Source organism: Pezoporus flaviventris, unplaced genomic scaffold, assembly GCF_033815535.1.
Source record: "Pezoporus flaviventris isolate CSIRO_AGI_PZ_B2104156 unplaced genomic scaffold, CSIRO_AGI_Pfla_v1 ptg000037l, whole genome shotgun sequence".
Lineage (NCBI taxonomy): Eukaryota > Metazoa > Chordata > Aves > Psittaciformes > Psittacidae > Pezoporus > Pezoporus flaviventris.
Window position 1 is genome coordinate 2,043,583 of NW_026892585.1, and position 17,779 is coordinate 2,061,361.

Below are 17,779 nucleotides of genomic sequence, written 5' to 3' on the forward strand. Positions count from 1 at the left end.
CTTCCCAAACAGGGGAGAAAGCTCTGGATATCCACAGCTATTTGTGCATTGTCTGTGGAGGAGATCAACAGGGTTATTCATGCAAAGAAAGCAGGAATTTGTTTCCATCAGTTTTTTTTATCCTCAGATTCAATATATTCTTTATATACTCAGTTTTTAGGGAACAAAATGAGGGAATTAGGAAATAATGAAGAATTAGGGGAAAAGAAACAGGAATTAGGAAAGAATAAGATATAGTGGGGTAACTTAAACCTGCTGAAATGTGTGCTAGTCACTCAGTGTGCCTCCCCATCACTCCCTTTCCACCCCATTGCTGTCACGGCATGAGCTTTAAGTGAGACTGAAGAAAAAGAGAGAACCTGGAGGAATAATAAAGGCAAGTTATGCAAACAAACCACATGTGCAGCCCTCCCCATAGCTTTTCTCCCCGAGGGACCATGTAGAATGTGCTCTACAATTAGTATTTCATTGAAACTATACCTTTTTAGCTGCAAGATGGTTGCAGCTGGTGGTAGCATCTTAATACGGTGTGCAAGGTCCAGAGGTTTGCAGCAGTTTCATGTCCATGCAAATGAATGCAAATGATTTTAGAAGGTGGTGTGATGTTGCTGTGCTTGTGTCCTGGGTTCAGCAGTAGCAGTCATTTTTTCTCCTTCTTAGTAGCTGGTGCAGTGCTGTGTTTTTAACTTTAGTCTGAGAACAACGCTGATAACACACTGGTGTTTTTAGTTGTTGCTAAGTCACATTTACCCTGATCAAGGGCTTTTCCAGTCTCATGCTCTGCCAGTGAGGAGGGGCACAAGAAGCTGGGAGGAAGAAGAGACAGGACCCCAGACCCAAACTAGCCAAAGGGGTATTCCATCCCACAGTACATCATGCCCAGTATAGAAACTGGGGGCAGTTACCCAGAGGGCTCAGGTCACTGCTCGAGTCAGGCTGGGTATCAGTCAGCAGGTGGTGAGCAATTTCATTGTGCATCACTTGTGTTTACTGTTTTATTTTCCTTTTCCCCTTTTAGTTTTATATTCTCTCCCCTTGTTATTTCCCCCATCATTATTATTATTGGTGGTAGCAGCAGTGGTTTGTGTTATACCTTAGTTACTGGACTGTTCTTATCTCAACCCGTGGGAGTTACATTTTCTCCATTCTCCTCCCCATCCCTCAGAGAGCAGGGTCGGGGGGAAGAAGGGAGGGAGTGAGCGAGCAACTGCATGATTCTGAGTTATCGGCTGGGCTTAAACGGCAACAGCTTGTTCCTTCTGTACAAAACAGTGACCATGATGTCCTGCAGAAACGCAGTCTCCTTCCTTGCCTTGCCTGATGGAATAGCCACCAACCTATGGGGCTTGTAACACCACTGACCAGGAGGAATAGCCATCATTCGTTTTGCAGTTCTGTTTTCACATGTTTCCACAAACAGTATGTGCAATCATTTAGGAGAGATGAGCTATTAAAGGAGCTGTGTCTGTGCATGTATCTACATGTGGGGTTTTTGTCTCTGGACAATGCCAAAGTGAGTTTTAGGCCTTTCCTGAGGCAGCCTCGAGCTCTCCGTGCTCCACACTCAATATGGTCCTGAGATGTCAGTGTATGGTCTGTACCATTCAGGGTGAAGAAAGGGGCAAAGAAAAAGAACAGCCATGTGAATTCCGCTTCCAAATCTGATATTGGAAGGAGGAGGGTGCTTATCTGTGTTATGCTTTTGCTCGTACCTCCTGGATCCCAGGTCTGTACACACCCTGATGAGCTTTTTCTTTGCAGAACAGCAGCTATGGAGAGATGGATTTTGTTTTATGCATCCCTAGACTTTGTAGCCTGTATTCCTAAGGAAGTGCAGCCCATGCTATCACATCATGTGCTTACACCGCTGTGTGCACATCCTTCACTGCCCATCCTCCTGACTGCTCAACATGTTGGGTAACTCCTACCGAGCCTGCAGAGAGGTACTAATCCCTGAGACAATGCATTCCTGTGGGTTTTAGGAGAGGGGGCATCTGGGCAAAGAAACAAGTCTCACATAGGGAAAGGCAGCAGTCTGAGTACAGCTGCTCTTATACAGCAAGGACCTTGCCCAGGACAGAGACAGTGGCCCAGCTGCAGAGAAACTCCCAGCAGGAGTTGACGATTGTCAGAGGTAAGGGGACAGAGAACCCCTCTGGGAGCTCTCTGATTTCTAATGAAGCCCTCCAGCCATGCAGAAATCACTCAGCAGCAAGTTCTGAGCCCAGTGGAACAGGCTGTCATGGGTTCAGTGCTGTGTGTGGGACTGTTCTCCTGTTCCTCTCCCAGAAATAGCCCTTACGCACCAAACATTCAGCTTGCTACGCAAGTCAGTGAATGAGGAGCACAGGGGCAGGAGTTCTGCCTCAGAGCACATGTATTATTCATGGGGTTTGCAGAGTGCATGGAGTTACAGAACTCGCATCTTACTGAGGCACAGAATGTCTCAGAGACAGACAGAAGGAGAGTGACATTTTCTTCCAAGGCACATGTGGCCCTAAGCATCTCTAGGGATGCGCATTTGGGAGCTGATTGGAAACAGGCTCATTTTATCTCTGCCTGCATAGGAAACCCTGAATATATATATATATTCTTTTAGCAGGCAGGAAAAAATCCAGCTGCTAGAACAGGTCCTCATTGCTTCCTTCCACTCACAGGAGCAGAATGAGAGCTAGAGCAGGTCCTCATTGCTTCCTTCCTTCCACTCTCAGGAGCAGAATGAGTGCGTAGGGAGGCTCATGCAGTGTTCGTGCTGCGACCACGGACTGTGAATTGGAGCTGCCTGCCCGCCGAGGGGCACGAAGAGCACTGAGGTACAGGGCTCACTGCAGCCAGCAGTCGTCACGGACCTGGGTAACCAGGACTGCGGTACCCGGAGGGCTCCCCCGTCGTTGCCTCTGCCCCCAGCATTCAAACCAGCAGCACTAAAACCAGTTCGCGGCTGGTGCGGGGGGATGTGACCACCAGGTGCCACTCTCGCTCCACGGGGAATGCGGGGAGGCTGCAGGGACGGTCAGAGATTGCAGGAAAAGCGGAAACTTTTTGTCCATCCCTGGGTATTCCCACAGGGGGACACTGGGAAGCTCCCGAGGCTGGAAACCCGTGGGTACGGCTCAGCCCGGGTCTAAGTTTCAGCTTTGCGGGCAGTGTTTCTGCTTAGGGAGGGAGCTGTGGGTGGGAAGTTGCTGCCTGAGAAGGCTGTGGCCTCTTTCACCATCTCCTCATTCTGCTGTACATGGGAAAAGTCGGTGCTGCCTCCAGCCCGCGTCCCCTCCGGGACCTCATGGTGTTATTCAGCACGGATCAGTTTGTAGTTGCTTTCGGTGCAATCGTTGCCCCTTCTGTTTTGGCCATGGAATTCAAGCCTGAGGTTTCCACAGTGCAGCCCCCCCCCCTGGGTTTGCTCATCCTCTGAGCACTCCTCTTCTGTGTCCCAGGGAACAGGGACCTGGCATTTCCTTGTGAATGAAATAACAGAATCACAGAACGGTTTGGGTTGAAGGGACCTTAAAATCACCCGGTTCCACCCGAGGCTTTCCTACCTGCTTGCCACCGTGAGAGCTGCCCTGGAGGCTGACTGCTGGTGCCGGTGGCTCTAGGAGGTGGCTTGTGATGTTCTGTAGCTGCTTTCATTTCAAGCAGGAGGGGTCGGGGAGGCACCGTCTGCGCTTCCACTCCTGGTTTGCTGCTCTTGGTGACCTGGGCTGATGTTTGCGTGCAGCGGTGTTTGAGAACCAAAGGGCTTCCAGACCTCTTGGCACCGTACGGGCACCGTGTCTACTTCTCACGTGACCCTAAATCACATCAGTAAGCTCAGTTTTGCCTCTGCTTCTGCCTGCCTTGCTCTCCCTTTCTGCAGCCCTCCGTTCTGTCCTGCCCTTTAATGACTCATTGGACTTGGTTTTTGATGTAGCCTGTACCGTCCCACTTGACTTCTCTAATCAGATCTCTTGTCATTTGGGTTCCCCATGCAGTAGACAAGCCTAACATTGCCAACTTCTGCTTCACTTGAAGGCCCTCCTTGTCTATGAGTTTATGCTTTTTACCTTTTCTTTTCCTAATTCATGAATAAAGATGTTAAACACAAGGTCACAGGGGGCTGACGATTTCCAAACCCTGGAGCTAGCAATATTTCAAGACCAATTTTCTTATGTGATTATGTTTCACTTACTGGGTTTTCTCAGGAAAATCATTTGTCATGGAACAGCTGCTTCCTGTAACCCTCTTAAATCAATCCCATCATATTCCAGAAGCCTTATTTTAATATCTTCCTTTGTTTAATTGTTTGCTTGATGATGCCTTCCTGGCGTACTTAGCGGCACTTGTGTTTTTCAGCAGATTAACATTTGAAAACCGAAGAGGTAGGAAGAAAACCCCACAACCAAAAACCAACAAAGAAATCCCCCCAAAAGTACTGATTTCCTGGAAAAATGATGAAAAAGCTGTTATAATATATCAGCCTTACATTAATGCTGGCCAGCTCTTTGGGGTTCTTCAAGTGGTGGGTGAGGTACCTTATATGGGGCTGATAGGGACGTACATTTGAGAGAGTGGAGAGTGGGGAATGCAACACCCTGGTATGAATGTAGGGTGGCTAATGGAGACTTGCAAGCCTGTTTTCATGCCCCTGTTCAGACATGCTCCCTGGAGGAAAGTGGATCAGCTTTGGATATGCAGAAGCAAACCTCATTGGCTGTGTTTTGGTTTACATGTGTGTCCTGCTGGACAGTGTGATGTGTTTGTTAAGCTCAAATTGGTATTTCCTAAGGAAAAAAGAGAAGCATGGGCTCAAGAAGTCCGAGTCACTGGCTTGGGATCCTGCTTTACATCTGATGCGAAGGATTCACATCAACACAAAGCAAATGTGTTGTGGCCTTTCCAACAGTGTCCAACTGTGGCTGTTTGTACAAGGATGAGAGCGCTTTGCTCTCTTGAGGGTTACACCTATTCCTAGAGCTAATTTAAATTAGCTGTCCCACCTAATTAAAGCATCTTAATGGGAAAATACTAAGTCTGATAACAGGCACTCCTTGGCTGTAACACAGAATAAGATACAGGAGCCGAGCAGAAGACAGATGTTTTCTCTTATGCTTTAAATAGCTTGCTACTATGCAAATGTGGTTATAACCAAACTCTTATCAGGATTAAGTTGTTTTTTCCAGAGCTATAACCCAAATCTAGGTAGTTACTCCATTTCCACTCAAACTGCCACTGAGGGCAGAGTGGTGTTACCTGAGGAAAGGACGGGGTTGTGTGGGATGGCTTGTGGAAGTAATGCAAGCCGGGGTATAAGCAGGGGATTGTGAAAGCAGCACTATTTACTTCCTTGTGTGAAGAGCAAGAGGGTAATACCCTGGAAGTGGCTGGCATCCCTCCCTCTGCCCCCCCAGCCCTGTGGTCATCAGTGGGGTCAGCGATGACAAGGAGGAGGACAGGGGCAAGCCATGGTTGTCCCTTGCTCAGGTGCTTGCTCCGGGCACAAGGTGTGAAGGACAGTGGTGCCACCCAGATAACCCCGTGTGAGCCCTGCAGTTGCATGGGCCAGGCAGTTGAAGCCACAAGCTGACTTTACACCAGCACTTGCACACTTGCCTCCTCGTGGAGACAATATTGTTGTCGTGCTGTTTCCAGATTCACCAGCTGAACAGGAGAATTGCATCTGGTCAATGAGCTTCCTTCTTTTCAGGTTTCCTGCGGCTTTCTCTGTTCCTTGATGCCTGATGCTTGCTGCTTCTCTGCTGCCCAGGTACATCTGGCTCCTGACAGAGGTGGGTCTGAGCAGTGATGGATGCAATGTCAGAGCCTCCAGGAGCTCCTTCTGACCGCCGACAGCAAAAGAGAAGCATATTATAAGCACTCATTGATCTAATGACCACAACGGCATAGTTTTTAGAGAGCACATTAAAATGAGCAGAATAATTACTATCCAGTTTAATTAGCTGAAAACTTAATCACCCTTGCAACTGGGGAAAGCAACCAGAGTCTGTTTCTAATTTGAGCAAGTACAACATTTCTCAGTGCCTGTCCTGGAACACCAGGTGAGAACAGGTGAATCTATGTCCCTTTTATCTCGTAAACCATCCTTTTAATTCCCCTTTCCATCCACTGGTTACTTTAAACAATTGGTACTGAACAAGACTGATTGTGAAGCCCCCTAAGTCCTAGGTTGTGTGATACTTTCTCCAGCACTCTTTTTCTTTCTGCTGCCACAGATCAAGTGCTCTTGACTGATCAGGACTGGAAAACCCCATTTTTGTTCCTGCAGTGTTTGCAGGAGAGTGTCCTGATTCATTCTGTCTTAGAGAGGAAAAGCGATGAGAAACGTTCCCTTTCTGAACACTTTGCTGTGCAAACACAGTTCCAGATTGATAATTTTGGGGCTGTTAAATCAGAAAAGCAGTTAATTTCTCCCATTCTTCTTCAAGTCATTGTGAGCTTCTTTATGCCTGACTCGGACCAAATCCTTCTCTTCCAGCTTGCTTTGATTTTTCATTCCTATACTGGCTTTTGCTAGGAGTGGAAAATTACCTGACAGGCAGCCGATGCTCCACTCAGGGCCCTTCTGCTATGGCTTAATGCTGATTCTGCAATGGTATGATTGGGCATTTGTGGTAGAAGTCTAACAAACCTAAGGGAAAGTTTAATGAAACTAAGTAGTTGTTATGAGTAACCCATGGGCCAGTAAAGGAAGAATGAATGACCACCAAAAACCAGAGTGTGTAAAAGCAGTTCCAAGTGGACACCAAACCAAGGAGGAATGGATGCCCTGTGTGCACACACATACTGAGCCTATAGCTCCCAACAAAACAATTGGAACACTGGTGACTCACTTTAAACCTTCCCTTTTAAGACTGGTAACCATGAACGTTAGGACCCAGGAGGCCATGGAAAGGATTAGCAACAGAGAAAGGGCTGACTACCAGACTACCAGAAAGTCTGTGCATAACCATTTTAACAGGAGAAGTAAAAGGAGTGAGCAGTAATTGGATAGCTTGGACTATATGTGTTAGTATTATTGGGTGTGTACTAATAATATGTCTAGCCAGGATAGCAAAGATTCAAGCCTATGTGTCAAGCATAACACTGTCTGAGCTGTATTCACAAGTGAGGAGTCCCAATGCACACAGGGGTATATATATCTATATGAAGAATATATGTGTGTGTGTCTATAAATATATGGGTATATGCATATATGTGTGTATGGGATATAGAAGAGCTATTTGCTTATATTTCCAAGAACAGAGATTGTGTGAAGGTCAAAGGGACTACAGAGAATTAAAGACAGTGAAGCAATGAACTTCTTCATCCTTTCCACCCCAAACTGTGCAGCAATGACACAGAAGAAATGTGCTCTCAAGAATGCCTTGCCTTGCCTTGCCTCCCTCCATGACACACAGGTGTTGAGAGTTGCCTCGTCTCAAGACCAAGTCAAATAGGCACAGCCACCCAGACCTGGTCAATCTGGGTGAAGGAAGGAGGAACAGGTAATCTTCTCTTTGCTGCATGAATTGTGAGAGGTTCTTTTTGCTATGATGGACTATTAAAAACCTGTCCAATTCTGCAGTAGGTTCCCTGGGATTGAGATTTTTAAGCCTTCCTGTAGCGAGTATAACAAAACCTGAGAAAGGTCATTGCTGTCTTGCTGGATATTGATTTCTGCCTGAGGAGGAAACATTTTAACTGTGTTACACAGTGTTCTTCTCTAAGATCCTTAAAATAGGACCAAGGAACCATTATGATATAAACTAATCAGCTGGACATCAAATTCAGAGATGATCCTGAAACTGCTTAGAGATCGATTCTGCATTATCTTTTCCTGTGGAGCATATTGCTCAATTCTGTTACTATTGAACTGGTATTGGAAAGAAATTTCAGTGAGCAGCAGCAATACAGAAACCAAGGAATTATTTTATTTTTTTTTTCTACAGGAAATTTTGGTCTTTTTGGTATTTTAACAGTGGGGGTGATCAGAGAAATTGCAGCTTTTGTATATTTTTACTGCTTCTCAATGGAACAATGTTAGTATTTAGGATTACTAAACCAGTCAGGCATGGGAGAATGGATGTTGCAAGTGTATCATGATACTATTACTCAAAACTGTCAAAATGGACATCAGATTAGAAGATATCAGGTAGTTATTTACCCCCTGAAAGTCCCACTGAGCCTTCCATGCAGAAAAAGGGGCAAAACTGGGACTTTTCTTCCCACTTTTAACCATTTCATATTTGAGAGCCTAGGATGAGAAGAGTAATTCACAGTGTAGGTCTTAGCCAAACCCCATAGAAATCAAATTGGAAAATATCTTTCTTGGGAGGTGGACTAAGCTTGGTATTAATCAGAAGCTGCCAAACCATAATTAGTTGTCTCTGTGCTAATGCAATATTGTCTCCCATCACAGCCCCTGTTCTGATTTAAATCTCCTGCCCCTTCCTGGAAGGGGTAGGGTTGGTTTATATTTTAAAGTGCCATTGGCATGAGGTTCCCAAGAGCTTGTGGGAAAATGCAGGAAGTGGTTTCCAAGTCAATAACTGAATTTCCTAATTACGGAGAGTTATTCTTGTTAATGAGGGATGCGAAGAATATGTGAGACTCTTCCTTTGTATCTCATTTCCAGCCTTGGAAGGAGAGACTGTATCTGGAAGCAACCTTAGCTATCACTAAAGAAAACCAGTTCTATGTATCTGTTGCACACACTAATCAGTTCACATCATTAGCTTCAATGTATGAAAGAGTTCTGCAAAGAATGAGTACGTTTTGGCTTTGAATTTTAGTTGTAGTAAGTTCATGACCACAGAATTCGGTTACAGTTGGTGGAGATGAGCCCATAATTTGGCCTCAAAGGAATAAGTCTTGGGTGGTACAGTTTAGTGTGAGTTGTCCCTGCCCATGGCAGGGGGTTGGAACTCGATGGTCTTAAGGTCCTTTCCAACCCTAACTGTTCTGTGATCTCTCTCATGGTCTCAATAGACCACTTTGTTAGTGGGCTCTCAGTTCCTAGGAGTCAACTGCATTTGCTCTGGAAAACAGGAATAACTGTGAACATCTCTAGCAGAAGCTTCTAAAAACCCACCATTTTCTTTCAGTTTTCTTTTATGCCTGGATTTTGTGTTTCATTGTGGGGTGAATGTACCTGGCTCTGAATTAGGCAAAATTGCCCTCCTGACTTGGAAAGCATATTGATGTCTCCAGGTAAAAGAGATGAGCTGGGTATTAAGAGGAGGGAAAAGGGGTGAAATAACTGAGTGCAACAAATCTGTTGTGTATTTTCTGTGGTTTTCATCTTAGAAATATGAGGTGCTTAATGAAAGCTGCTTCTCATAACACCATGTTTCCATGCTCTTGACAGCAAGATGGATGTCATACATTCACACAGAGCAATTCTTAGTGACCTCTGTGATGTGCTGAGCACAGACACACTGTTCTTCACCCTGGGCATGCTGTACTTCTATTCCCACTTGTTTCTTTGGTAAATGTATGTATTGTGTCAGCTATAGAGAACTTGCACTGACCTCATTTCTGAAAGCTGACTCTCTCTGTGTCTCAGTATATCTCACCGAGGAACCTGGCAATTCAGGAGAGCACTTTTCATTTGAGAGGTCCCTTAATTTCCAGTCTATCACCTTTGGTGATGAGTGGCTGGAATGTGGACAGCCCCTGTGGGCAGATGTGACAGCAGTAGGTGTCGTGTTTGTCAGCATAAGGTCTCACCTTCCCAGGTGACAGCAGGAAGCCCCTGTTCTGAAAGAGACCAGAATGGAATAATTGTGGTTTTGCTTAAATGCCTGAACTTTCCCTCTCTGTGTTTTTTGGTTTGTGATTAGGATGTGGTGGCACTAACAGTTACTTAGAATCACAGAGTGGTTTGGGTTGGAAAGGACCTTAAAATCATCCAGTTCCAACCCCCCTGCCATGGGCAGGGACACCTCACACTAAACCATGGCACCCAAGGCTCTGTCCAGCCTGGCCTTGAGCACCACCAGGGATGGAGCATTCACAACCTCCCTGGGCAACCCATTCCAGAGCCTCACCACCCTTACAGTAAAGAATTTCCTCCTTATATCCAATCTAAACTTCCCCTGTTTAAGTTTTAACCCATTACCCCTTGTCCTATCACTACAGTCCCTAATGAAGAGTCCCTCCCCAGCATCCTTATAAGCCCCCTTCAGATACTGGAAGGCTGCTGTGAGGTCTCAAAACTATGCAGATGAGGCCCTCAGCGATATGTTTTGATGGTGGTCTTGACAGTCCTGAGGTAATGGTTGGACTTGATGATCCTAAAGGTCTTTTCCAATGTAGTTGATCCTATGATTCTCCTTCTGGATTTTTCTTATAGCTGTTTAGAGGAATGGATGCAATTTCCTCATAAGGTCAGGTTGCTCTAAAAGCCTGTGCAGAGTCATGCAAATGGGTAATGCAAAAGTGAGTCTTAGTTCTCAGGATGTATAGGCTGGTCTTTAGCTCCTGTTGACTGTTAAATTCTGACCCTGATATCCCCAGTTCATATAGTTTTCTCATGTGTTTGATTGTCCAAAAGCCTTGCAAAGTTATATAGAGTGAGTATTAAAGGTCTGCTAGAAACACAAAGGAATGGCCAGAGGGACCTGCAGGAGGTGGCTGGTGGGTCACAGGCCAGGTCCAGGGCAAGTGTTGACAGTCAGGATCCTAAAAAGAACATGAGTTTTCAAATTAATGTCTGGATCAGAAAGCTCTGCCAAGGTCTGGCTGTAAAAATAGTGCTTGGAAAGAAGCTGCTTATGACACAGTTTAGTGGTGGTGAAATTCAGCTTGTGCAGAGAGCCAGCAAAAAGCCTCTGTACCCATTAAGCTCTTCTTTTGACTGCTGTATGCAGCCCATCAACAGACATTGAACCTGCAGCAAAGACCATATATTCACACAGAGGTTTTGTTTGTGATGCTGTTGCAGTCCAGTGTTATCTGATTAGTCTCCTTTGGATGTTCCACAAGGAGGGCTTAATGCCTGGTATCAGATTGACTTCATTATATTTGGCTTTACACATGATTTTGTTTTAGAAGAGTGATGTACTGAAGGCACCACACAGGCATGGTATCACAATAGTAATATACAGTGGAATCACAAGACAAGCATGGATCCTGATCTCTGTATGCTTCACTGTCACCATACTGGGTGCCCCCAGTAGCCCAGCCTCACACACAGCCTGGCCTTCAGCCCCTTGTGCTGCACAAACCCATTGGTTGCAGGATAAACTCTGCAGTTACTTGTAGTGGATGGATGATTGTCTCCATGCTGTGATCTGGGTGTGCAGCAGCAAGTTCTCATGTGGGCATCCTTTCTGTTGGCAGTGGAAATGATCAATAGAGTTGTTTCTTGCAAGCAGATCCTATAGTAGCTCCAGTGACTGAAGTGGGGGAATATCCCCTCTATGGAAGGTGTCTGCCCAACATGCTGTACATGGGTTGGAAGCCCATTTGGTGCTGCACCACCTGCAGTTCCCACCAGCTAATGGGACATAAGATCATCTGTACCATTCTCTCTGTACAGAGATAGCTGTAATGAATAGCATTTTAAATTATACCTTACAGAGTCTTTGTACTGTTTCTAATGTTATCAGAATGGACCTGCACCTCCTGCTGCAAAACAGGATGAAGGCTGGGTGCCTGCAACTTTAATAATCATTATTATTACCATTATTACTGTCCAGGCTTTTCTTGGGCTTACACATGCAGAATTAGGAATTTGAAGCAGTAACATTGGAGCATTTCATGTTTTCATTTTTCAGAATTACACTAAAACTAATAATCTGGTCCTAAAGAGCAGGCAAGCACAAATATACCCTAAGAAACCCCTCAAGCATTGTAGCATTGCATAGATATACCTTAGCTTATAAAAGAATTAAGTATGCCTCAGTGAATTAAACCAAGACGTTTTTGGACAAGGTTTCTCTGTGCAGGTCTGGAACTTACTGAGAGAGCCAAGCTGATTAAACCAGATTAAACTCTGGCATTCAAGCTGCTGTTGGACTTTAAAGAAGCAGACAGGCACCTTGTGGATTTACCTGCTGCAAATGCATGTGCTCAGAAAGCCATCAAATGGAGAGAGATCCATTAGGGGCTATTAGAGTGGATCTGACAGCTGGCTCAAAAAGTCTCCAAGGCCTGAGATGGCAGAAACTGAGAGGGTATTGCAGAGGAATTACCTGTGTGTGGTAGCCCAGTCCCAACAGCCTTCTCATAGACATCTGCTCCTACTGTGTGAGAAGGCACATCCTCCTTCTGTCTGATCCTGTACCTTTGATAGCTCTTTTGTATTAGTCTTGGGAAGGCAGGGTTGAATTATTGAGGTGAAGGGAGAGAGCAGACTGAAAGGTACAGTATTATAGGATGCATAGGCATGCTCCTGACATGCAGTTAACCGTGCTCAACAGGTAGAAGTCAAAATGCAAATGCCTGTCTGGCAGCTTCTCACGTGTGGAACTTTGCATGTAGAGGTTTATGGAAAAAGCTCTATGTGTGCACTACAAGATGAACTTAATTTGTGCTGGGCAAATAAATAGCTTGGAAACCATGGAGAAGTGGTTCATTTTCCTGTGGGTGATAATCATTTGCACTGATGTGCAGCGACCCCAGGGAGGTCAGGTTTTGTGCTCATGGGTATTAATCAAAGCCAGGCGCACTATAAGCACGTGTGCCTTCATGGAGCCCTGTTCCTGGTTTATGATGATTAATGTCTTTTGTCACAGTTCTGTCCTGTACCCTGGCCTGTTCTCTTCCACTTCAGAGATAATCCCTTCCTCAGAGAGCTCACAGCACAGACCATGACAGGGGGTAGAGGAGAGGGCAGTGCCCTGTCTGTTGTCGCAGGGTATTCAGTGCACCCATATGCTGTTTTAAGGAGAGGTTTTTTTTTTGTCCTGGATTTATTTAAAGGAATCTGCCACCAAAGGTAGATGGAAACGTTCTGGAGAGAGGTCTTAGGTGCGGGTCATTGGAGGAGGAAAACCATTCCAATGGTTTCCTCCTCCAAAACAGCACAACCAGTGGGAAAAGCTGAAGAAGACTGACTGAGGAGCAAGGCAAGGCAGGTAAGGAGGTGCAGGATGACTGTCATGCCAGGTGTATTTAGCTTTGGAGGAGGACCAGTGGGACAGGATACCATTAAGAAACCTGATCTGAGGAGACAGAGGGAGAGGTAATACCTGGGCAAACTGACACCAACCTTCAAAGTGTTCATATGAAATTGTCACCCTCCTTATTTTGTGCTTATACTGCTCATATGGCCAAGTGAGTAACTGCAGTGTTTGAGGGCACTCCTGGGTGTGCATTGGCCGCCTTTAATATGCCTGGCTTTACTGTTCATGTACAACAAATCCTATGGTTGACAGTGCCTATTGCTTACGCCCGACATAACGCACTCAAGTTGCAGGCAGGATCTCTGTTGCTTAGATTTTATGCTGTTTCTGGCACTCTGCTTGCACCCAGGGCTGACTCAAGGCACAAACCTGCCTGACATAAGCCAGAAGCACTGCCTTGAAGGGGGTCCATAAACCCAGCAGCTGATGCTAAAATGGTGTGTGTGATGTGCCTTTATGCAGGTTCAGGGCACCAAAATGGAGATAAAAAGAATGACCAAAAGGAGAAATCACAGATATACCAAAACCAGATGTATTGTTCATGTCAGATGCATGTTTACCACTGCTGTCATGAACTGGAGAGATGTTACTGTACTTGTGACTGCAAAGGAGAATGAAGATTGTAGGAGCATCCCAATCAACGTGCACCTCACACCATCCACCAGACCCAGCTTTCCTCTCTGGTTAGCAAGAAGTTGTCTTCCCTTATATTGGATAAGAAAAAGCTTTACAGTCTGTTAGCATGAGAACTATTATTTTAGTGAGTATCTATTTATTCAGTTGGTGAACAAACAAGCTGTTTAGTGCGGGTTGTTTTCAAGCAGGAACCACATAAGGCTGAGTCTGCAAATTAGAAGTGGTTGTTATAATTACTATTGCAGGGATTATTCTACTCCTTCATGTTGTTTTCTCCCACAGGCTTCTTGTTCTGTACAAGGGCTGTAATTGTATTTCTGAGCCTATGAACCATCCCGAACAATTGCAGCTTAATGTTAGCCCATTGAAAGTGACAAAAAGAACTTGCTAATGTTGACTCAGAGTCAGTGAAGCAAAGCAACCATGAATAACAATAGTGGGAGGTGGACTTGGAAAGAGTTGCAGTAGAGCTTACTTCAACCACACTTCTTGTGCTCCAGAAGATGACCTGACCTGCGTGGAATTGCAGTAAAAAGGAGTTTATCCAAGACTTTTAGAGTCGCTCAGTCAATTTTGTCCATTCCTGGAAGAGAAAGGTGACAGAAACGTTGCAATGAGGACAACTTCATACTTGGTAAACCAGAGGATGAATCTCTTCTCCTGAACTTGCAGCTTCCAGCAACTCCTCCTGAGCCAGGCAGAGTGAAACAGTCATTTAGAGTTGCCAGCCTCACAACCTCACTGCTTAAGTATGTGCTCAGCAGCATGTGATGGACCAGACTGCGTAACACAGTGGTCTATAGAACCTGTGAGAAACGCTAAGGCTAAGTCTCATTGCACTTTCAACTTGCTTGAAGATGTTACAGTGTGCGCTTTAAGCTGCTGGGCTCAATCAAACCTGAGGAAAGCACCTAGCAGTGCTATGGTTGGCATGTTAGATGGTGTTATCTTGTCCATGGGGGGAGCTGTCAAAATGCAGGGAGATGAATTGTGTGAAGCTTCAAAAAGCATGGCCTACCTTCACGTTTTCACATGTACAGCAGTGTCATGGCAGCAGAGTGATGAAGTGATAAAGCCGCATCTCAAGGTAGCTCAGTAAGGAATGAATGCCTTGTCATAACTGACAGGCCATAATAGCAATAAATACATGAAGAGTTTATTTCTCCCTCTATCCAGCTAGAAAATGACTGCATGGGAATCCTCACCAGTAACTGGGACTCTTCTAAATAATTACCAAGCCGATCCACTCTGCAACTTCTGCCAGCTTCAGCATCTCAATAATCAAAAAGGTCCCACTCTTAGCTAATGGTAAAGAGAACAGATGCTTCTCCTCAGAAGCTTTTTCCTTCTTCATTCCCACTGTGTTAAGCTGTGCTGTGTCCAAGTCTCTCCCAGTTACGCTTGCACGCTGGCTCCAGCAGGTTGCAGAAGCCAGCGTGGTCCCACACCCTAGAGCACATCCATACAGAATGCAGCTGCAGGAGCAAGGCTGGGGTTATTGTAATGAAGGCGATCGCTGTCATTAGCCAGAGGATGAAGCAGCAGCATGTTCTCAAGTAAGTCGGCTTAAAACCCTCATCCATTTTCCAGCCCATCACTTGAATGCCAGACAGGATGAAGCACACAGCCACGTGCCCAGGGGAGGAACCTTCAAAGCTTTTCCAGCTCAGCGTGGAGGTAACTCATACACTAAGATTTGCTGTCTGCTAAAGGGTTGTGCAGCACCCTTAGCCCTGGCACTGGTCTGGACTGTACTCAGCCTCTGTAGTCTCCAAGGGTGAATTTTGAGAGCTGCTCTTCCAGGTGTGGAATCATCTGCTCAACAGTGCTGCTTTGTCTTCATGTGGTATTATAGCTCTTCTGTGGCCTGGTTCGCTTTGCTTGCTATTACAACCAATGAATACCTCAGCCATGTCCAGGTGAGGTATAAGATATGAAATATATTTTGTTTGGGGCTTACAAGACGCTTAATCTGTCACAGCAGCTCAAAAAGCATGTCTGCTGCTGTTCAAAATTAGTGTTTTACCCTGTGAAATGGCATCATTGCTGTTTGCCAGCATTTGACATAGTGAAAATGATTCCTGGAATGCTGCAGGTCACTAAAGGATGCTGGCAACAAACATGCAAATATTTACCACCTTGAAAAAGTTTCTTTCCATTCAAACCTTAAGATTTATGATACTGTAAATATCCCGGATTTGCATGGAAGATAAACAAGTGGGTTTGGTCTCAGCAAAGCTCAGTCCTTGTGCACCTGATAAACAGCAGCGTGGTAGTGCCATTGACACAGTTCTGTGCTTGGTTGAGCACAGAACTGTGATCTCTCCCTTCCTGCATGGTGCCCAAAGGATAAAAGGGGCCTGTCTGCTCCTTGTTTGAGGGCAAATGTGAGCAGGGTCAAGCTTCAGCTGTCCTAAGTCATTCAAAGCCTAGCTAGTTCACTGAGCTAGAGTTAAGGCATGTAAGGAGATGGTGTGGCCTATCTTCAACCACCTTTGACTCCATAGGCTAGATGTGCATTTGAAGCCCAGTTGAAAGCCCATCTCCAGACCCATAATACCTGCAGTCCATAGGTGAAAGCAGTGGAGCTGGAAGGATGTCACCCAGCCAAAGATCCCTTACAAAACAGGCAAACATGGTATTGGCAGCTACAGCCTGGTCATGTTGCCCTGAGCACACAATGGCTCAAGGTCCCTTTGGGGTGGGCAGTGGTCAAAGGGACAGCAATGGCAGCCCAGTGACACATGTTGGGCAATGAGGGGTGTGCAGAGATGGAGCAGGGTCTGGCAGAAATGACAGCAGAAAGGCAGGAACTGGAGATGTGCAGAGGAGGGAAGGGAATGGATGGGTACAAGAGACAGAAAGGGACATGGTACCCTCTCCCCCTTTGGTGACCAGCCATCAGTGCCACAGGCAGTTGATGGTACCCACATGATGCTATATGGGCTGCATTGCACAAGGAATACCAGGGGCTGGGATGCAGCTCAGCTGCCTGGACCCAGGCTATGTCTGAGGAGCAGTGAGGGGCCCCTAGACCCTTACCCTCAATATCTGAGACCTGACAGCCTAGTGAATGTGCCTCCACAGACCCTGGCCTGATCAGGTCCAATCTGACCTCCAGGTAAAGCTGTACAGAGGCTTGCATCCTCCTGAAGGAATGGGGGGAGCGGGTGAGGCAGGAATGCCCTCATTTCCCTTTCATTGTCCAAATATCCTTTGCCTTGGAGAGGCTGCACAGTGCCTGCCTGCTGGGACAGTGCTGGCCAGCATCCATCAGCCTGCCTTGGATGTGCTGGGGGGAGTATTTCCAAGTGACATGGACACTCATATCACCCTGTGAGTCAACAGGACTTGTGCTCCTTTGAACTTGTGCTTGACTTGTGCTCCTTTAAGTATGTTTAAAGCCACTCAAGAGGCACACAGATATTTGGGTCTGATAGCCATGTTTTAGATAAAACAGCTACAGGGTCCCTCAGAGATGCTCACATCATGCCAAGGGTCTGTGTGAGGCTGACATCTCCTCTGAAGGTTGCTTGTCTGATCCATTCTTTGTTCTTATCCCTCTTTCCTCCTCCTCCTCTTCAGCCCCTGCAGAGGGAAGTGGTGACATGATTTATAGAGGTATTCCAAGCTGTTTGAATAGTTCCACCCAGCTGCTTTGTTCCTGCTACCTGCTCTGATGGTTGCTGTGCCAAGGGCTCCCTGTACAAAGGCTCAGGACAAATGAATCCTTGTCTTCACTTCAGAGAAGGGTTTAAAAAGCATCACCTCCTTCTTCTATTATTTCCCTGTCTTCTTATTCAGATTTTCTCCCCATGCAGACAGCAGCATTAAGCCCCCTAGAGAATGAATGAATATCAATGAGAGAGGGTGATGATAGAACATGCAGCTGTTCTTTCCCAAAGTTATAATGAAAATGCCTTCAGGGCGGTGGCATTGCAGCAGGTAACACACACACACAAACAAACCAGTGCTGGGAAACGTCCACATTTACTGACAAATACCTCCTATGTGGGCAAGTTTCACAATGTCCA